The sequence below is a fragment of the Moschus berezovskii genome, chromosome 17 (assembly GCF_049115385.1).
Source record: "Moschus berezovskii isolate FMDL1 chromosome 17, NW_MosBer_1.0, whole genome shotgun sequence".
In the NCBI taxonomy this organism is placed as follows: Eukaryota; Metazoa; Chordata; class Mammalia; order Artiodactyla; family Moschidae; genus Moschus; species Moschus berezovskii.
In genome coordinates this window covers 40,214,803-40,237,553 of record NC_142476.1, presented here as the reverse complement: position 1 = coordinate 40,237,553, position 22,751 = coordinate 40,214,803, and positions in this window count along the sequence as shown.

The following is a 22,751-nucleotide window of genomic DNA, read 5'->3' as shown; positions in this document are numbered from 1 at the left end:
CCTCCAAGTGTAACCAATATCCTGATTTTTAACAACGTAGTTTTAGTTTGCTTGTTTTTCCACCACGAGTAAGTGGACTCACACGCCATGTAGTCTTGTGTGTGCCTTTCACGTGACATTAAGTGGGTTTTGTCCGTGTCATTGCATGTAATTATAGCTTGTACATTCTCATTGCTGTATAACATTTTGTTTGGGGACTATACTACAATTTATCCATTCTGTGACTGATGGGCATTTGAGTGGATTCATTTACCCTTGAACCATTTTGTTCTTCAAAATTTGCAACCAAAAGAATCCTAACCAATATAAGCCCACAGCTTTTCACCAATTAGCTCCTTTCCCTCTTGGGCCTCACCCCTTTTGGACTCTGCTCATTTGCCCCCTGGAATCTGACTCCTCCCACTTCTCTCACTCCACTGTATGAGATGGACTTTGCACCTCTGCTACTTGTGACTGAAAATAGCTTCAGACATCTCTGGTTCTTAATTCTAAGCTAGGATGAGGTGGTGTGGACAAGGCCTAGACAAGCAGGGCTACCAAGAAGTCCCACGATCATTGCTGTGAGGCAAGAACCTTGCAAATGATTGGTGACATTTACTGAATGCTCATTTTGTGCCAGACACTCGTCTAAGCGTGCTGTGTAGGTTGAGTCACTTAATCCTCACAAAAATCCTTTGAGGCTATTACCTCCATTTTACAGATGAAGAAACTGAGGCAGAGAGAGGACAGTCATTTGCCCAAGTACACACAGATAGTAAATGGCTGCTTCAGAATCTAAGCCAGGCAATCTGATTTGGGTAATCAGTGTTTTTTTTAACTGAACTGATGGAGACCATTTTTAAAGTCTTTATTAAATTTGTTACAATATCGTTTCTGTTTTATGTTTTGGTTTTTTGGCTGTGAGGCATGTGGGATCTTAGCTCCCTCACCAGGGATAAAACCCATACTCCCTGCATTGGAAGGCCAAATCTTAATCACTGGATCCAGGGAAGGCTGTAGTCCACAGTCTTAACCATTATTTTTTACACTGCTGCTTGTGAGACCTTTTTATCATTCTAAAAGCCCTCAGAGAGGACTTTTCCGGTGGTCCAGTGATTCAATTCAGTTCAGTTGCTCAGTCGTGTCTGACTCTTTGTGACCCCATGGACTATAGCACACCAGGCCTCCCTGTCCATCACCAACTCCTGGAGTTCACTCAAACTCATGTCCATTGAGTTGGTGATGCCATCTAACCATCTCAGCCTCTGTCATCCCCTTCTCCTCCTGCCTTCAATATTTCCCAGCATCAGGGTCCAGTGATTAAGACTCCTCATTCCCAATGCAGAGGACCCGGGTTAGAATCCTGGTCAGGGAACTAGATCCCATATGCCACAACGAAGACCCTGCAGAGCCAAATAAATAAATATTATTTTTTAAAAAAGTCCTCAGAGAAAGGAACAATTACTATTCATTCTCACTTCATGGATAAGGAGGAAACAGGTATGGGGATTTTAAATAACTTACACAAGTTCTCTCAGCTAGTGAGTGGCAGATTCTCCAAACTGGAAGAAACTTGAAGAATGAAAACAACTTGAATAGAACACAAATGCCCTGCCTGTACATTAAAGGTGGGGACACCTTGCTGTCCTCCAAAACCCTGACTTTCCTCACTGTTTGGTCACTGCTAGCAAGTTGCTGTCTATGACTATTGAATAGATCCTTGCCTAATTCTTCTCTCCTAGAAATAACAAATCAGTAAAGGTATCTACCTTAGTTGATTTTTGAAATTCCACACAATAGGGATTAAATCTCCCAAGTACTGTAAGTACTTTTACAATAGTTGTGGGTGCTTCTTTTTTTTTTGGCTTAAACATTGGAAAAGACCCTGAAGCTCCAATACTTTGGCCACTTGATGCAAAGAACTGACTCATTGGAAAAGACCCTGATGCTGGGAAAGATTGAAGGCAAGAGGAGAAGCGGGGGACAGAGGATGAGATGGTTGGACAGTATTACTGACTTGATGGACATAAGTTTGAGCAATCTCCAGGAGTTGGTGATGGACAGGGAAGCCTGTCATGCTGCAGTCCATGGGGTTACAAAGAGTTGGACACGACTGTGCAAGTGAACTGAACATTTAATTCTCATAGCTCTGGAGGTTGGGAAGACCAAGATCAAGGTGCTGACAAACTTGGTGTCTAGTGACGGTGGTTGCATTAAAAAAAATAATATAATAGAGCTCTTTAAAACTTACCCTCCTGGGACTTCCCTGATAGTCCAGTCTCTAAGACTTGCTCCCAATGAAGGGGGCCCAGGTTCAACTTGAACTGAATCCCACATGCTGCATCTAAGACTCAGAACAGCCAAATAGATAATTAATTAATTTAAAAACAAACCCTAAAATAACCTTACTGTCCTCATCAGCTCCAGGTTGCTCAAAGAGGCCTGTCTTACCTTATTTTTCCTGGCATGTCAACTGATAGCAGATGGTGGTGCTCCATTTTACTCATTTTACCTTAGCACAAAAACTCTTTTGGTTTCTTGTTTCTTAGGCTGGGATCATGTGCGTATGTATAATGCAATGCCTCCTTCCTTTCCCACTTATCTTTCCTAAAATCTGATAGCATTTCCAGTCCCACTACATTCTAGGTCAACTCTTCCTCCTTTCTGATGCACCTTGTACTCACTGGGCTATCAAAACATTTCAGGTAATTATGGCTGTAATTTCAAACACCATAATTTGCCTACTCAGAGGTTTGGATCGAGAGATCAATATGTACTTTGATTACCAGAGTCAGCCCTGGGCAAAGCCACAAAATAGGCCAAAGTTTGTCCTTGGCAAGCTCAACTTTATACTCCTTTCTTGGCTCCTGAATGTTCTCCCCAATTGTTCCTCTTACTTCTCACGTGTTCCTGGTTTCTTCACTTGCCTTTTCAAAACTTGCTCTTAAGAAAGGATTTAGACCAATTCACATTAAGGTACTAGTGACAGCGGAAACTCAAAATAATGTCTCAGGCTATTTGCATTTTAACCAGGGATAAGTTATTAGCTGCAGATTTCTCAGCTTCAGGAAACTTGTCGGGGAAGGTCAATTTTCCCAAGAGCCTTCTGGATTGACACAAACCTACTTTACATACTCTGTTGACAGATGAGCTGCGCCTTGCTGATCTATCCTTTATATATCTAGTTCAGTACTCACTTTGGTAGTTAAACTACTCTTTTCTATTTTTCCTTCCTCTTCAAGAAACTCTTGATTTTCCATGAAAAACTTGAGTATCTTTCTTCTTAGGACACCACATTAAAATTATGGAGGAATCCTAGGTGTCATGGCTAAGAGTGTACAGCCAACTTTCAGACACAAAGTTGATACAAAGCATTCTGAGGGTGGGCACTGCCAATACCAGAATAGTTGCAATACTGTGGATATGTTCCAAAGTCCTTTACCCATCAAAGCAACTTTGGTCCACCCAGCATAAGCAGTAGTAGAACCTTACTGGACACAAACTGTTTATTCATTTCTTCAGCAAAGGATTATTAACACCTACTGCATGCCAGACATTGTTCTAGGAACTAGTGGTGGTGCAGCAGGGAACAAGATGAAGTGCATATTCACATGTAGCTTACATTCAGTAGAGGGTGGCAGACAACAGATAGAATGTGTTAAGTGGTGATAAGTACTATAAACAACAAAAAAGCTAGCAGTGAATAGGGAGAATTGGGGAGGGAATGGGGAATTGGGGCACACAGTGGCTGCTACTTTACACAGGCTTTCTGGTCACAGAAAGTCGGTCTTATAAAGTGACATCTGAGCAGATGAATTAAGTGAAAGCATACATCATGTGGACACCTATGTCATTCAGCTAAGGTAAAAGGAAGTGTAAAGACCTAAACACAGAGGCATACCTGCCCTGTTCAACAACATGAAGAATAGCCCTTTTGGAGGTGCCTTCCCAAGAAGGGATCCAAGAAGTGGATAGGAGCACAAGGGACCAGATCATGTGATAGGTAATTGAAAGGACCTTGGCTTTTGTTTTTTTAATTTTTCATTTATTTTACTTGGCTGTTTTGCTGAAAGTTTTACTAAGTTTGAAGGATTTATCATTACACAAAAAATTCAATCTTTAATAGAGGATTACTTGGCTTAATTTCAATATACAGTCATTAAAAGAAGAGAAATAGAAACAATAGAAAAAAGTAACAGCACATATATCACCAAATTGGGCTGACCAACATCCATACTTGAACAGCACTAGAAAGTCCCTCCTTAATGGCAATCTGGAGTCCCAGCTGGGAAAAGGTCCCAGGCAGGACATGTTGTGACATGTCCACTCCATGGGTGAGACTTCAAATTGCAGTTTGGGGGGGCTCCTTCTTATAATCCCAGGCCACAAAACAATATCATCATCAGTTTGTGCACAAAAATGCAACTCTGGTTTTACTTTAACTCTTTTACAATGCTATTTGTTTCACCTTGTGAGTCACTAGATTTTCCAGACCCCTGGTGGCTGGCCAGGCCTCCAGGGGCTCAAGAAAATTCCAAGACCCATTCATTTTTTAAAAATCTAAAGTGCCACCTGACTTGCTGTGCTTACAGGCAGGCATGGAATCTGGTCAATGTCCAGGCAGTCCAAAGACCTGCTCTCCTGCTTCTGAAGCCTGAAAGAGATTTCATTTTAATTTCCCTAACAGGGTCTTAGTTGCAGCATGTGGAATCTTTTGTTGCAGCATTTAAACGTTCCATTGAGGCATGTGGGATCTAGTTTCCTGACAGGGATTGAACTCAGGCCCCTGCATTGGGAGTTTGGAGTCTTCCTCACTGGATCACCAAGGAAAGCCCAAAAAAGGACCTGGGCTTTTACTGACTGAAACATGAAGCCACTGGAGCTTGTTTGGCAAAGAAGTGACATGTTGTGACATGCATGTTAAAAAAATCACTTTGGCTGACGTGTGAAGGAATGCAAGAGTAGACAAGTTAGAAGGCTAGTGTAATAGCTCAGGTGAAAGATCATGGGGGATCTGACCAGGGTGGTAGCTGTGAAGGTAGGGAAAAGTGGAGATAATCAGATTCTAAATTCATTTTGAAGATAAAGCCAACAGGACTTGTTGATGCATTGGATAGGGGTTATGAAAGAAGACTCAAAAGACTACAGGGTCTTTATCCAAAGTATGTAAAGTACTTTAGAGCCCTCTGCTTGTTAGAGGCAAATTTATTACAATGAAAGGATAGCCAACAACGTCCTGGGCAGTTTTTAAAAAGAAGACCTGGGCCATCCCTGTTATTTTCTCAAGTCCCCTTCATAACCAATGTTTTTATGTTGTTTTGCCAGGCCTCACTGGCCTTTGGAAGGGGTGGAGAAGAAGGTGGAGGAGTGGGGGGTGGGGGCTGGGAAAAGGCTGTGCACACATCCTGATCTGCATGCCGGGGACTTAGACTTCATGAACAGACGTGTGGATAACTAAGTTCTATCTCCTCACTCACGAAAAGCTGATTTAGTTCTCTAAACTCACAAGGTAATTTCTACCTTTTTAATAACTACTTCGGCAAGACTCCCCAACCCCGCCGCCGCCCTCCAAAAATAACTTCTCTTGCCCCAGATGCAGTATCTCTTTCAATCAGAATTGAATATGCTTTCCAGTTCAATATCCTTCATGTCCCTAATTTTCACCCCTTATATACCAAGAAACTTCTTGCCGTCCTAACATTTGCTGGTCTTAAACCAGTTGGTCTGAACTTCGTTTCAGAAGGCAGATTTCAGCCATTTAACGAACCTTAGAGGAAATGCTCCTGCACGACCAAACTAGCCTAATACAGGTAATTTAGAACCGTTTCATTGCTCTACTACAGAAAAGGCTCAACTGGTGGTTGCGTATCTCTTCGGTCAGGGTTCAGTTCAGTTCAGTTCAGTTCAGTCGCTCAGTCGTGTCCGACTCTCCGCGACCCCATGAATCACAGCACGCCAGGCCTCCCTGTCCATCACCAACTCCCGGAGTTCACTCAAACTCATGTCCACAGAGTCGGTGATGCCATCCAGCCATCTCATTCTCCGTCGTCCCCTTCTCCTCCCGCCCCCAACCTTTCCCAGCATCAGAGTCTTTTCCAGTGAGTCAACTCGTCGCATGAGGTGGCCAAAGTATTGCAGTTTCAGCTTTAGCATAAGTCCCTCCAATGAACATCCAGGATTGATCTCCTCTAGAATGGACTGGTTGGATCTCCTTGCAGTATAAGGGACTCTCAAGAGTCTTCTCCAACACCACAGTTCAAAAGCATCGATTCTTTGGCGGTCAGCCTTCTTCACAGTCCAACTCTCACATCCATACATGACCACGGGAAAAACCATTGCCTTGACTAGACGGACCTTGGTTGGCAAAGTAATGTCTCTGCTTTTTAATATATTATCAAGGTTGGTCATAACTTTCCTTCCAAGGAGCAAGCGTCTTTTAATTTCATGGCTGCAATCAGCATCTGCAGTGATTTTGGAGCCCAGAAAAACAAAGTCTGACACTGTTTCCACTGTTTTTCCATCTATTTCCCATGAAGTGATGGGACCAGATGCCATGATCTTTGTTTTCTGAATGTTGAGCTTCAAGCCAACCTTTTCACTCTCCTCTTTCACTTTCATCAAGAGGCTTTTGAGTTCCTCTTCACTTTCTGCCATAAGGGTAGTGTCATCTGCATATCTGAGGTTATTGATATTTCTCCCGGAAATCTTGATTCCAGCTTGTGCTTCTTCCAGCCCAGCGTTCCTCATGATGTACTCTGCATATAAGTTAAATAAGCAAGGTGACAATATACAACCTTGACGTACACCTTTTCCTATTTGGAACCAGTCTGTTGTTCCATGTCCAGTTCTAACAGTTGCTTCCTGACCTGCATACAGGTTTCTCAAGAGGCAGGTCAGGTGGTCTGGGATTCCCATCTCTTTCAGAATGTTCCACAGTTTATTGTGATCGACACAGTCAAAGGCTTTGGCATAGTCAATAAAGCAGAAATAGATGTTTTTCTGAAACTCTCTTGCTTTCTCCATGATCCAGTGGATGTTGGCAATTTGATCTCTGGTGCCTCTGCCTTTTCTAAAACCTGCTTGAACATCTGGGAGTTCACGGTTTACATACTGCTGAAGCCTGGCTTGGAGAATTTTGACAGGGTAGTCAAAGCCAAGACGTGGTGCAATGCCAGGACTGAAACGCCAGGAGAGTCCTCTCCGGCCACATTTCCACGCCCGCAATCCCAGAGCCTTACAGGCGCCGGCGCCGCATCACGTGCCTGCAGCGTAATCTCCCAGTGGCCAGTGGCGCCTCATCACATGACTCGCCCGACCAATGCTTGGCGTCCGCGCTCCAGGCTCCTCGTTGCTAGGTGACCTCAGCCACGGCTGGTTTGCAGTGCTTGGCTGGTAGCGGTGGAAACTTCAGACCCGGCTCAGGCTCTTCGACGCGCCGGTGCTTGCGAGGGTCTTTTGCGGCGGATGCTTTCTCTCCGGCGGGAGCCTAAATAGCGAGCCCCCCTCTCCCCCACCTTCTTCCGCTTTCGAGGCTTGAACCCAGGCATCCGAGTATCCGCGATCAGGCGGGCTCTGGTTCCTGTGAGCTCGAGGCCGCCTCGGCTAAGAGAACCGGTGCAGCCTCTAGTTCCAGCAAGGGTGTGACAGAGGCAGTGACTAGCTCGGGTACTAGTGCCTGGTCGTTGCCTAAGGCGTGGCTTCCTGCAGCTTTCTTCTTTGCGGCTTATGTGAAGATTTAGGCTTGTTGCTTTGGCCAGAAAAGGGAAATTGGAACTTTGTGTGCTCTGCTTCCCTGAGACGATTGTTTCTTGAGTACTTGTTGAGTGAAGGATAACATTTCGATTTTTAAAAAATGTGTGTATGTATATGAAAGTGAAAGTTACTCAGTCGTGTCTGACTCTTTGCGAACTCATGGACTGTATAGTCCAATGGAATTCTCCAGGCCAGAATGCTGCAGTGGGTAGCCTTTCCTTTCTCCAGGGGATCTTGCCAACCGGGTGATGGAACCCAGGTCTGCCGCATTGCGGGCAGATTCTTTACCAGCTGAGCCACAAGGGAAGCCCCAAAATACTGGAGTGGGTAGCCTATTATCCCTTGTCTAGCGGATCATCCCGACCCAGGAATCCAACCGGCGTCTCCTGCATTGCAGGTAGATTCTTTACCAACTGAGCTCTCAGGGAAGCCCATATATGTTTTTTTTGACTTGAATATGTAAAAAAATTTAAGTTTATATGTCTAACATTTTTTAAAAAAAGAATCTCTTGCCTTTGAGATTTCTGATAACACTGGCAGTCTTTTTGCTGTTCAGCATTTTTAATCCAGAAATACTGTGGTGTGCTTGGGATTTGTATATACCTCACTGCTTATTAGAAAGTTTGATGTTTCGGGCGCTCAGTCACTCAGTTGTATCTGATTCTTTGTGACATGGACTGTTGCTCGGCATGCTCCTCTGTCCATGGAATTCTCCAGGCAAGAATACTGGAGTGGGTTGCCATTTCCTCCTCCAGGGGATCTTCCTGACCCAGGGATTGAACCCATGTCTCCTGTGCGACATGGGTTCAATCAAGTGAACCCCTGTCCCCTGCATCTCTTGCACTGAAGGTGGATTCTTCACCGCTGAGCCACTGGGGAAGATTTTTGTTGATATTTCATATTAGGTACAGATGGATCTCATATGTACCTAATATGAATGAAATAACTAAAATTTGGTCCAAATATAAATTAGGTTGATATTTCATATGTACCTAGTTTGCTGCTGCTGCTAAGTCACTTCAGTCATGTCCGACTCTGTGTGACCCCACAGACGGAAGCCCACCAGGCTCCCCCGTCCCTGGGATTCTCCAGGCTAGAACACTGGAGTGGGTTGCCATTTCCTTCTCCAATGTGTGAAAGTGAAAAGTCAAAGTGAAGTCACTCAGTCATGTCCGACCCTTAGCAACCCCACGGACTACAGCCTACCAGGCTCCTCCATCCATGGGATTTTCTAGGCAAGAGTACTGGAGTGGCTTGCCATTGCCTTCTCCATACCTAGTTTATATGTACCTAATTTGGACTGTGAAGAAAGCTGATCGCCAAAGAGTTGATGCTTTTGAACTCTGGTGTTAGAGAAGACTCTTGAAAGTCCCTTGGACTGCAAGGAGATCCAACCAGTCCATTCTAAAGGAGATCAATCCTGGGTGTTCATTGGAAGGACTGATGCTAAAGCTGAAACTCCAATACTTTGGCCACCTCATGGGAAGAGTTGACTCACTGGAAAAGACTCTGATGGCTGGGAGGGATTGGGGGTGGGAGGAGAAGGGGACGACAGAGAATGAGATGGCTGGATGGCATCACTGACTCTGTGGACATGAGTTTGAGTGAACTCCGGGAGTTGGTGATGGACAGGGAGGCCTGGCGTGCTGTGATTCATGGGGTCTCAAAGAGTCTGACATGACTGAGCGACTGAACTGAATTTATATTTGGATTTGGTTTCACTTATTTCATTCTAATCATCGACTTGTGGAATAAGATGGAGAGATTTCACTAACCTTTTTTTTCTTTTTTGTCAGGCCTAAGGAAACATGACCAGAAAAACTATTTGTCAGACATCAGTCCTTCTCAAGGTTGAATGTGTATAGAAACCATTTTGGGGATCTTGTTAAAATGCATATGGTGAATCTTCAGGTCTACAGCAGGGCCAGAGAGTTTTTGCATGTCCTGAAAGCTCCCAAGTGCAGAGGATGCTGTTGGCCTGATGCACAGTTCGAATAGTAATGGTCTTCAGTTCAGTTCAGTTCAGTCGCTCAGTCATGTCCGACTCTTTGCGACCCCATGAATCACAGCACGCCAGGCCTCCCTGTCCATCACCAACTCCCGGAGTTCACTCAAATTCATGTCCATAGAGTCAGTGATGCCATCCAGCCATCTCATTCTCTGTCGTCCCCTTTTCCTCCCATCCCCAATCCTTCCCAGCATCAGAGTCTTTTCCAGGGAGTCTTAGGTAATTGTTATTTCTAGTTACTGGCACAACTGCCCCCTTTCTGTATCTGATTTTATGCCAAAGCAGCAATTTCATAACATTTGTGAGCTTTCAGTTACATATGAAGAGAAAATCGTAGGATGGAAGTGACCAATAGCAGATAGTCTACATAGAATCTCCATTCAGTACTCATTTCAGGTATTTTCTTAGTTTGACTTTCCAAGGATTTAAAATATTTGAGAGAAAGGGCTTAAGACTCAAACTTTTCGGTGTTAAAAAGACTTTTAAATAGAGAAGGTGAAATTTCTGGCATTGAAGGACGTCCCATTGATTCACCAAGTGTTCCCAATCCTTTGTTTTTTTTTAAAGCTTCATCAAATTAGAGCACACCTGCAGTTCTGAACAGAGAGACTAAGTGGTGAAGACTAGCCAATCTATGCTTCAGTTAAAAGTGAAGAAATTTTAAATGGTATAAGAACAATTAGATATCCAGGAACCCAGCACAATGGTTTATAGAACTGATGGGGCTTCATGTGTGTGAAAATTAATGAAAATTGTTACATTGTCATTAATGAAAGATTTGAATGTCCCAAGTAGGTTCTTTGACTCAGGTTTTGGTGCTGTGGTTTCCGTAATGTTTTCTGTGCTTGGGGTTTATTGAGCTGCTTAGATCTAGAGTTTTCATTTAATTTGGAAAATTTTTGACCAGTCTTTCTTCATATACTTCTCTGACCATGCCTCTCCTTTGCGGTCTCCCAAGTACACATGTATTACGCTACTGCAATTTGTCCCATAGCTTAATGATGTTCTGTCCTTTTTAAAAAAATTTTTATTTCATCAAACTTGTCTTCAAGTTTACTGTTTTTTTCGGGGGGGGGCAATGTTTAATCACCATTAATCCTATTCACTGTTATCTTAATCTCAGAATCATAGTTTTCCCAAAGCATGATGACTAAAGTACCTTGTTTACCCAGGGGAGATCTCTCCAGATTGTGCTGAAGTACTCTGCCTCATTCAAGAGTTTATTGGCAACTTGGATGAAGTCAAGGAGAGCAAGCTTATTAAATGTTTAGCTGACACAGAATGAGGAGATTGCACTGAGTCAGCTGACAGGAACAAGTTTCCCAGAGATCGAGACAGGTTAGAATGATGAATTGAAATGAACAAGATGAAATATAGACTCCATCGTTAAGTTTCAAGCAGTTAGATGCACCAAATAAGGGAGGTCTGAGTTCATGGATGAAAAATGAAGGAAGTTATCTTTTGGTTGATTGCACACTCAATATAGATTATTACCATGACATATTTGTTAGAAAAGGGAGACAGAAAAGTTTTTGCATTTTATATTGCATATATAAATCATCCAAAATAAAGGAGATAATTATTTCTCCCCTGTAAATTTTTCATCTCTAAAAGTTCAATTATAATCTTTTTATATCTCCCGTGACTCTACTCATACTTACCATTTTGAACATATGGAATACAGTTCTAGTAATAATTTTAATGTCTTTGCTGCTAATTCTAACATCTGTGTCATCTCTGAGTCAGTTTTTACTGATTGTCTCCTCATTATAGATCACATTCTCCTGTCCCTGCATACTTGATACTTATTTTTGGGATGCTAGATATTGTAAGTTTTACCTAATTCAGTGCTAGATACATTGAGTTGGCCAGAAAGTTTGTTTTGTAAGATCTTACGGGGAAAAAACCTGAACCGATCTTAGTTCCCCAGCCAAGGATACAACCCACGCCTCCTGCACTGCAAGTGCAGTGTCATAACCACTGGACTACCAGCCAGGGAATTCCCCGTGCTGGATATTTTTGTATTCCTATACAACTTGAACTTTGTTCTGGGGTGTAGTTATTTTAGAAATAGTTTGATTCTTTTGGGTTTTGCTTTTAAGATCTGTTAGACAGGAACAGAGCAGTGTTAACTCTGGGCCTGATTATTCCCCTGAGGCAAGACCTCTAGTGATCTATAAATTATGATTTTTTTTCTTTTAGTTTTCTGGCAGTGCCATGCAACTTGTAGGATCTTAGCTCCCCAACCAGGGATCAAACCCAGGATCCAGCGGCGAAGGCCCCAAGTCCTAACCACTGCCCACCAGGGAATTTCCACAATTATGATTTTTTCTAATCTGGTTAGTGGGAATGGGCACTATTCCCAGCTGGATGTAAGAATCAGGCACCTTTCCCTCAAATCCTTTCAAGTACTTCTTTTCCTAGTCTTGGGTAATTATCTTAACGCACAGGTACTAAGCAGTATCTGGGTGAACACTGGAAGAAATCTCTGGGATTCTCTCTCTGAACTGCTCCCCCTTCTCTGTTACTCTGTCCCATGCAATCCCTAGACTCAGGTCTGTATGCCTGACTCAGGACTTCTCTGAGCTCTGCCTCAGTTTTCCTTTGCTGTGCTGTAGCCTGGAAATTCAGGCAGTGCTGGGGCAGTACCAGGGCTCACCTCATTTGTTCCTTTTTTGGGGAGTACTGTCCTTTGTGATCTGATGTCTAGTGTATTAAAAAAAGCCATTGCTTCATAGTTGATTTCTCTTTTGGTTGTTGTAACTGGGACTCTAAGTCTGGTCCCTGTTTCTCCATCCTGATTTCTGGGAACCTAAGTCCAAATATCACACTAATTTTATCACTTTTATCACTCAGACCCATTCAATATTGAAATTCTTAACTTGCATAATGTTGAACTCACATCCAGTTGATTTCAGAAGAGGACAACTATTCTCTTGTTTTTATATTCCTACAGACCTAACCAATAGCCTGGCACTTGGCTGACACTCAGTAAAAGCTGGAGTGGATGAATAAACTATTTTGAGCAAACAGCTGTCGATCAGCTTATGGTGTATTCTTCCAGCATTTGTTGATGGGCTTTTGCAATTTTCTTCTTGCCTGCCAGTAGCAAATGAAAGCTAGGCAAGATGGAAATTTCTGGGACTTGTTATTTATGATTGTAATTATCTGCAAAGATGTGCCCTTTAAAAAGCTTATTAACAGGCATGAGGGAAGTTTTGGGGGTGATGAAAGTGTTCCAGAACTGGGTTGTGGTGGTATGGTTTGCACAAGTTTATAGAATAAATCATTGATTTATACACTTAAAGATAGATGAATTTTTTGGCATATAAATTACACCTAAATAAAAAGTTAAAAAAAAAAACTTATCTTGAAGATTTCCAAGACATTTTAAAGTTAAAAAAGGAAGTTGCCAACTATTTTATATAAGCTAAATTGTTTTGATAGTTTCAAAAGCCTAATATGCGTTGAAATGTAACCTTGATCGGGTAGGGGTAGACTATAGTGGACTTTCATTTTGTACCATACACATGTATTACTTGTGTATTATTATAGAAAAAAAGATTTTAAAAGGAAGATTGAATTTTTTTTCATTAGAAAATCAAGTAAAGGGCAAAAGAAAAAATATCTGACTCATCCACGAGGCAGTGGGCAGGCTGTAAGATTAGAAATCAGAAAGCCTGATTCTAATTCTTGTTCTATTTTTTGAACTCCAGGCTAGGACAATTTTTTTTGGCGGGGAGGGGAGAGATGCTACACGCAGGCTTGTGGGATCTTAGTTCCCCAACCAGGGATCAAACCCAGGACAGCAGTGAAAGCACCAAGTCTTAACCCACTGGACCACCAGGGAATTCCCTAGGACAGATTATTAGCTACTGGCTATTGTTCCAGAAGAGAGGAGTAATTGGCATTAAATTTTTTTCTATTGTTTGAAAGGAGGATAGAGACACTATTTTTATTTTTTAAAAATTTTTATTGGAGTATAGTTGCTTTACAAGTGTTGTGTTAGTTTCTACTGTACAGAAAGTGAAACAGCTATGTCTATGTGTGAGCATGTGTGTTAGTTGCCACCCATTCCAGTATCCTTGCCTGGAAAATCCCATGGACAGAGGAGTGTGGCAGGCTACAGTCCATTGGGTCACAAAGAGTCGGACACGACTGAGCGACTAACACACACACATTGTTCCAGAAACCAGGTTTAAGTAATGAATATTTGGAGTCTGGATCTTAATGTCAAAAGTGGAGCTCTGACACAAGTCCCATTCCAAGCTATGGGAATAATGTCAGTATTGGGGAATCCTTTTATCTTCTGAGCTATCCAATAAATGATGAAACACCCTCCCTCCCAACCACTCTGACTGAAACCTTTGACACGTGAGATCATCTCTAATTTGGGATCCTAGGGAGGAAGTTGCTTTGTAATATACAGTGACATCACTGACTTACCACTTCACTTTCCTTATCAAATATAAAGTAATATATCTTATTTATTTTATAGAATAATTGGAAGGACAAGCGAGATAAAATATAGCACATGTTGAATTCAGAAGGAAATTAGGATGTAACAGCAAGTCATCATGAAACAGAATACTTGATCATAACACTGATTTTGAATCATACATGCTTTATTTGTATGAGATCTCGTCTGTACTTCAAGCATTGATCTTCATCCTCTAAATACATATATGAAGATGTTCTCCTGGTTTGAGTTGTCTGGCATGGGTTGGTTCATACATTTGTCTAAACAGCATTTTCCCCATGTATCCTAGAGCTCTGTGTCACTTTAGAACCTCAATTTTAAGCTATAGTCCCTTTGGTTGTTGTTCAGCCCCTAAGTCATGTCCAACTCTTTGTGACACCATGGAATACAGCACGCCAAGTTTCCTTTGTCCTTCACTATCTCCCAGAGTTTGTTGAAACTCTTATCCATTGAGTCAGTGATGCCATCTAACCATCTCGACCTCTGTTGCCCACTTCTCCTCCTGCCCTCAGTCTTTCCCAGCATCAGGATCTTTTCCAATGAGTTGGCTGTTCGTATCAGGTGGCCAAAGGATTGGAGGTTCAGCTTCAGCATCAGTCTTTCCAATGAATATTCAGGGTTGATTTCCTTTAGGATTGACTGGTTTGATCTCCTTGGTGTCCAAGGGACTCTCAAGAGTCTTCTCCAGCACCACAGTTCAAAAGCATCAGTTAAAAAAAAAAGCAGCAGTTCTTTGGCTCTTTAGCCTTCTTTATGGTCCAACTCTCATATTCATACATGACTACTAGAAAAACCATAACTTTTTGTTGGCAAAGTGATGTCTCTGCTTTTTAATATAGTGTCTAGGTTTTTAATATACTGTCTTGCTTGTTACAAGGAGCAAGCATCTTTTAATTTCATGGTTGCAGTCACCGTCCACAGTGATTTTGGACCCCAAGAAAATAAAATCTGTCACTGTTTCCACTGTTTTTGCTTCTATTTGCCATGAGCTTCCTGAAATGGCAACCCACTCCAGTACTCTTGCCTGGAAAATTCCATGAGATTGAGGAGCCTGGTAGGCTACAGTCCATGGGGTTGCAAAGAGTCGGACATGACTGAGCAACTTCACTTTCCTGGGTAGCTCAGCTGGTAAAGAATCTGCCTGCAATGCACGATACCTCAGTTTGATTCCCGGGTCTGGAAGTTCCCCTGGAGAAGGGATAGGCTACTCACTCCAGTATTCTTGAGCTTCCCTGGTGGCTCAGCTAGTAAAGAATCTGCCTGCAATGTGGGAGACCTGGGTTTGATTCTGGGTTGGGAAGATCCCCTGGAGAAGGGAACAGTCACCCATTCCAGTATTCTTGCCTGGAGAATCCCATGAACAGGGGAGCCTGGCAGGCTACAGTCCATGGGGTCACAAAGAGGGACACGATGGAGCAACTTTCACTCACTTCACTCACTTGCCATGAAGTGATGGGACTGGATGCCATGGTCTTTGTTTTTTGAGTGTTGAGTTTTAAGCCAGCTTTTTCACACTCCTCTTTCACCCTCATCAAGAGGCTCTTCAGTTCCTCTTTGCTTTCTTCCATAAGGGTGGTGTCATATTCATATCTGAGGTTTTTGATATTTCTCCAGGCAATCTTGATTCCAGTTTGTGAGTCATCCAGCCAAGACATTTTCCATGATGTATTCGGCATAGAAATTAAATAAGCAGGGGACAATATACAGTCTTGTCCTACTCCTTTCCTAATTCTGAACCACTCAGTTGTTCCATGACTGGTTCTAAGTGTTGCTTCTTGACCTGCATACAGGTTTTTCAGGAGGCAAGTTAAGTGGTCTGGTATTCCCATCTCTTTAAATATTTTCCACAGTTTGTTGTGCTCCATACAGTCAAAGGCTTTAGAGTAGTCAATGAAGCAGAAGTAGATGTTTTTCTGGAATTCCCTTTAGCCATCAATTATTGAGTGTTTAGCCTCACTAGTAACTTGAGTCAGATCTATATACCCAGATTATATAGTTTATAATTAATAATCAGCCCCTGCATTTGTTTAATGCCTTTCTCTCTAAGGACCAGATTGATGATATACTTTTGGATCTACATCATAATCAGGAAGTCTGAAAAGGTTAGTTAGCTTTTACAGTCCCCACTCTGCAGATGAAGGGGAGCTATTCAGAATCAGCTGACTTCCTCAGGCAAAGAAGAATGCCATCTAAAAATGCATTGGAGACTGGCTGGAGCTTTGAAAAAACCTAAACATTTTCTTTAAGATAGAAATCAAATGGTGCATTGGGAGAGTAGCTTTGACATATATACACTACCGTGTGTAAAATAGATAGCTAGTGAGAAGTGGCTGAATGAACTTCCCCAGTGGCTCAGTGGTAAAGAATACACCTGCCAATGCATGAGACATGGTTCGATCCCTGGGTCGGGAAGAACTCCTAGAGGAGGAAATGGCAACCCACTCCAGTATTCTTGCCTGGAAGATCCCACAGACAGAGGAACCTGGTGGGCTACAGTCCATGTGGATGCAAAGAGTCAGACATGACTGAACAACTGAGCATGCAAGCACAGGAAGCTGACTCTACAGCACAGGGAGCTCAGCTCAGTGATCTCAGATGACCTAGAGGGGTGGGATGGGGGCTGAGGGTGGGAGGGAAGCTCAAGAGGGAGAGGGTGGGAGGGAAGCTCAAGAGGGAGAGGGTGGGAGGGAAGCTCAAGAGAGGGAGGGAAGCTCAAGATTGAGCTTATTTAATTTCTATGCCGAATACATCATGAATATATATATATTCAGCCATAGTATATGATTCATTTTGTTTTATAGCAGAAACTAACAGAACATTGTAAAACAGTTATACTTCAATAGTAAATCAAACGGTCTGAAGATTATATTAAGATAGTCTGTTGTATTATCAAATTGTTGAAGTGTCCGGATGAAACCTGCTTGACTAAATGACTTAAACCATGTGTTACCTGATTGAGTGATTGAGTGAGAGCTCTGTCCATTTCCTGAATTCTCCTCCTCTTTGTTAAATGTTTAAGCAGAAGTTTTCTGTGCCCTCTCCTGGCTTGACTTTGAAACTGCATAACAGATATATATTGCTTTGCCTCCCCTTTCTCTTGCCTTAGGAGCCTCATTTTGGACTAGAAAGACAGAGAGGGGCCACTTTACTTGACATCTGGATAAAAGTGGTCGGATTAATCAAGCTTCAAGAAGCTGAATAGAGAGATAGAACAACCAATCTCGTGTTCAAATAGTAGATACTCTTTTCTGTATTCCAACAATGGTGGTAACTCCATTGTGAGTTTGTAAAGTATTCCATGAAGCATTATTGTGTGTAACAATATAGGTAAAATAAAGGGAAGAGTGGAGATTTGGACAAATTTTATTAAAAGAATTCTGAACATTTTCAAAATTATCTGTGTTTTTCTTTAGAGGCAAAGGATAAGGAAGGTCAAGATGAACGCTGATGATGTAACAAGTTGAATGAAGTGTCCCAGAAAGCTCCAGCCAGGTTTCCCCGGGAAGCTGGAGTTGCTGCAGGGTCATTGCTGAGCCTCCACAAGCACAGACAAGTTCAGTGTTGACTTCTCTGTAACTCTTGCATCATTTGCCAGGCCAAAGGAAATCCACGCAGGCAGCTCAAACGTACATGGTGTTTTTCTTACACGCTTTGGCTGCCGTGATAGTTTTTTGACTGAAATATTAATCACCCCAGAGCTGCTTTCTATGGCTTCCAGAAGATCTGTTCAATCATTCAGTCAGTCAGTCAGCAAACCAAACATACATTATATTACTGGGTTTTTACAAAGCGCTGCCCTTGGAGGCCAGCCAAAAGGAAGAAGGAGACATCAGAACTTATAATTTACTAGAACAGTGCTTCAGAATCTTTTTCCTGTCATGGCATTCATAGAAAATTATACAATTTTAACAACCAAAATGGGAAAAGCATTTGAAAAAGAATAGATACATGTATGTGTATAACTGTATCACTTTGCTGTACACTTGAAATTAACACATTATCAAATATACTCCAAAATAAAAATTTAAAAAAAAAAAGAAAATTACACAATTTGAATGTTCCACTGAGGTAAAGGGGAGGTAAGTGGAGGAGGGATTCAGGGGTATCTATATGGGATTTGGTAAAAAAAAATTATATTTTTTGGAGATCAAACCAGTCATTCCTAGAAGATAACAATTCTGAATATTCATTGGAAGGACTGAAGCTGAAGCTCCAATACTTTGGACACCTGATGCGAAGAGCCAACTCACTGGAAAAGACTCTGATGCTGGGAAAGATTGAGGACAGGAGGAGAAGGGGGCAACAGAGGATGAGATGGTTGGATGGCATCACCGATTCAATGGACATGAGTTTGAGCAGACTCCAGGAGACAGTGAAGGACAGGGAAGCCTGGTGTGCTGCAGTTCATGGCGTTGCAAAGAATCAGACACAACTTACAGACTGGACAGCAACAACAACAATACATACTGTTTAATTATAATTTGAAAAATAAAATTATTAGGGACAGCATTACATGTTAAGCGGATATAAAGTTTCCAAATAAAATACATTCCAAATTTTCACTTTCTTCTGTGAATGTCACTCTTTTTTCTCTTATTTTACTTTAAAATTTTCTTTTGGATGTAACTATTTTTATTATTTTTAAAATTTATTTTTAATTGGAAGATAATTGCTTTACAATACTGTGTTGGTTTCTGCTGTACAGCAATGTGAGTCAGCTATATGTATACATATATCCCCTCCCTCTTGAGCCTCCTTCCCACCCCGCCTACCCATGAATGTAACTTTTCAGTATCATATTTTAAGCTTAAAGTAGCTACTTGCAATAATGACCAGAACTTTTCCAGAAGGATGTCTTTAAGTTCTTCACATCCATGAATAATTAAACACTCAAATAGATAATAAAATTTAAAATGAAATTTCAATATTAAAAACGTATAAAAGTTAAAATAGTTAAATAAATGTCTTATTTTCTTTCGTTAAAATTGTCAATTGAAATTTCTTGTGATTCCATTAGTGTATCTTGAATCCAGTCAAACTGTTTCATGTCAAACATTTAAAAATAACGACACATGGGATTTCCCTGGTGGTTCAGTGGGGGCAGGTTACAGGGGGCCCAGTTTGACCCTTGGTCAGAGAATTAGATCCCACGTACAGGAACTAAAGATCCAGCCTGCCGCATTTACAGTTTGGCTCAGCCAAATAAATAAATATTAAAAATAATGACACAGCTCTGTTTTAAGCACATTCCTTCAGGGTTGATACCCACCTAGTATTGTGGGTATTATATGTACTAGTATTCACTGTTAATGGTTAGCTGGCATCTGTTCTGATTGGTAATGTCTGTGCCATCTCAGATGTTAAGTATTTTTCATGTTAACCTTGCCTGTGTGTGCTTAGTCACTCAGTTGTGTCCAACTCTTTGCGACCCCATGGACTGTAGCCCACTAGGTTCCTCTGTCCGTGAGGTTTTCCAGCCAAGAATACTGGCGTGGGTTGCCATTCCCTTCTCCAGGGGATCTTCCTGACCCAGGGATCGAACTCGGGTCTCCTGCACTGCAGGCAGATTCTTTACTGTCTGAGCCACCAGCCCTTGCCTATAAGCATTGTTAAAGCAGCCACCCTGAAGTTAGCCTGGACACTGCTTGGACACCAGCCCAAAATGGACAGAAATATCTGATACCATGTGGAGACAGATTTGGGTCAGCCTTCTCGAGATGCTCTGGCCAGAGTCCTCCAACCAGTCTCCTTGCCATTCCATCCCTGACCACCTTGGGTTGCAGCTCCTCCTACTTGGCCCCTGGAACTCACTTCCTCTAGCAGGGCCCTGGACCCTTGTCTGTAACATGCAGCAATTCATTCTGCTACTCTGGCCTCTGAAGTTGATGTCCAAGTGGTAACATATGGTAAGCAGCAAATACCGCTGACCTTCTTCCTACTTGTGGTGATTGCTAGGCAGGATGTCACACTCTGCTTTGCTTGGATTATCCCAAGGGGAGCTCTCCCCATGGGTTGCGTGTATCCAGAGGCTGTTCTAGCTGGCAGGCCCAATAGCCATGGGATCTTTATGTTGTATTTCACCTGTAACCCAATTGCAATACACCAGTGTGCAATGACCATGGTTGGGAAACCCTGCAGCAGAGGAAATAGAACAGACAATGATAACACAACTATTATTTATCAATGCATGGTTTACAATGCTTTCACAGTGGACCTCATTTATCCCTCATAAGAACATCCACTAAAAATTATCTTCCCATTTTACAGAGTAGGAAATAGATTTAGAAGAGTTAGTTGCTCAGGTTGACTTATGTTAAGTCCATCCTTCCCTGACTGGGGTGCCTCAAGGATGTACACATTGGTGGGCTGGATTAAATGATGAGTTACTGGAGTGACAGCTTTACTTGAAAGTTTTGGGGGAAATTTTTTTGTTTTCTTGTTTTTTGGCTGCCCCTCGAGACTTGCAGGATCTCAGTTCCTGAATCAGGGATTGAACCCAGGCCCTGGGGTGAAAGCCCAGAATCCTAACCATGAGGCCAGCAGAGAACTCCCTGGGGAAATTTTAACTGGTAAATAATATAAAGTATTTGGGAATTCCCTGGTGGTCCAGTGTTTAGGACTCTACACTTTCACTGCTGAGGGTGTGAGTTTAATCCCTGGCTGGGGAACTGAGATCCTACAAGCTTCGTGGCCAAGAAAAATAAACAAAATATTTTTATGCTATAATAAACATGCATTATCAAACAGAATGAAAACCTTGCACAGATTTGCAAGGTCAAACATGAAACACCAAAGAAATATTGTGCTTCACGGAGGGCTTCTTTGAGCAAGGCCCCCAGACCCACAGGGGATGGGGATGAGTTTTGTCTTCTGCCAACATTAGTAAAGAATCTACCTGCAATACAGGAGGCCTGGGTTCGATTCCTGGGTTGGAAATAGCCCCTGGAGTAGGGATAGGCTACCCACTCCCGTATTCTTGGGCTTCCTTTGTGGCTCAACTGGTAAAGAATCTACCTGCAATGGGGGAGACCTGGGTTCAATCCCCGGTTTGGGAAGATCTCCTGCAGAAGGGAAAGGCTACCTACTCCAGTACTCCAGTATTCTGGCCTAGAGAATTCCATGGACTATATAGTCCATGGGGTCACATAGAGTCAGAGACTATTGAGAGACGTTCACTTTCAACGATGATTGAGGATATACTACTAGTAGACCCAAGATTTTTTTTTAACTAAGAGTTCGAATGCTGCAACTAAAGTTCCTGCATGCCACAACTAAGACCAGGTACAGCCAAATAAAACAAACAAACAAAAAATCCACCCCCCAAAACATCCAGGGAGTTAGCAAATGGGTGCCTGGAACCCAGGGCTGGGATCTGAGTTGTGAATTATCTGCCCCTAGGTTCCAACTCTTTGCAAATCCAAGGACTGTAGCCTGCCAGGCCTCTCTGTCCATGGAATTTTCCAGGCAAGAGTATTGGAATAGGTTGCCATTTCTTCCTCCAGGGGATCTTCCCCACCCAGGGATCAAACCTATGTCTCTTGCCTCTTCTGCAATGGCAGGCAGATTCTTTAACACTGCACCACGTGGGAAGCCTTAGGTGAAAGGGAAAGAAAATAAAAGTGAAGTCGCTTAGTCGTGTCCAACTCTGTGCAACCCCATGGACTGTAGCCCACCAGGTTCCTCCATCCGTGGGATTCACCAGGCAAGGGTACTGGAGTGGGTTGCCATTTCCTTCTCCAGGAGATCTTCCCAACCCAGGGATTGAACCCAGGACTACCGCATTGTAGGCAGATGCTTTACCGTCTAAGCCACCAGGGAAATCCAGGTGAAAATGGTTATCTTAATATTGGAAGAGATTGCCGTCAGAGAAGGAGCCATCAGAGCAGGAGAGCGAGCAGGGCCACACCTATCAGAGAGACCCCTGCAGAAAGTTAAAGGACAGGCGTGTTCAGCAGTAGCAAATGATGGAGAGGTTGGAGTCGTCGTCGCATAGTGCTTAGCAAATAATAGGCACGCAAATATTTGTGAGGAGAATGAAAGAAAAAAAAAAGATAAGAAAATTATGTTTGTGAAACATGTGAAAGAAATAGTGGTAGAATCTGGGCAAAAATGTGTTAAACTAAGAAGGACCTATACTGTATAGCACAGGCTTCCCCAGTGGCTCAGTGGTAAAGACTCTGCCTGCAGTGCAGGAGACGCAGGAGATGTGAGTTTGATCCCTAGGTTGGAAATATCCCCTGGAGGAAATGGCAACCCATTCTAGTATTCTTGCCTGGAGAATCCCATGGGGTTGAAAAGAGTAGGACACGACGAAAGCAACTGAGCACGCACACACTATATAGCACGGGGAACTCTATTTAATACTTTGGCTGGATGGCATCACCGACTCGATGGACATGAGTTTGAGTGAACTCCGGGAGTTGGTGATGGACAGGGAGGCCTGGTGTGCTGTGATTCATGGGGTCGCAAAGAGTCGGACATGACTGAGCGACTGAACTGAACTGAACTGAATGACCTATATGGGAAAAGAAT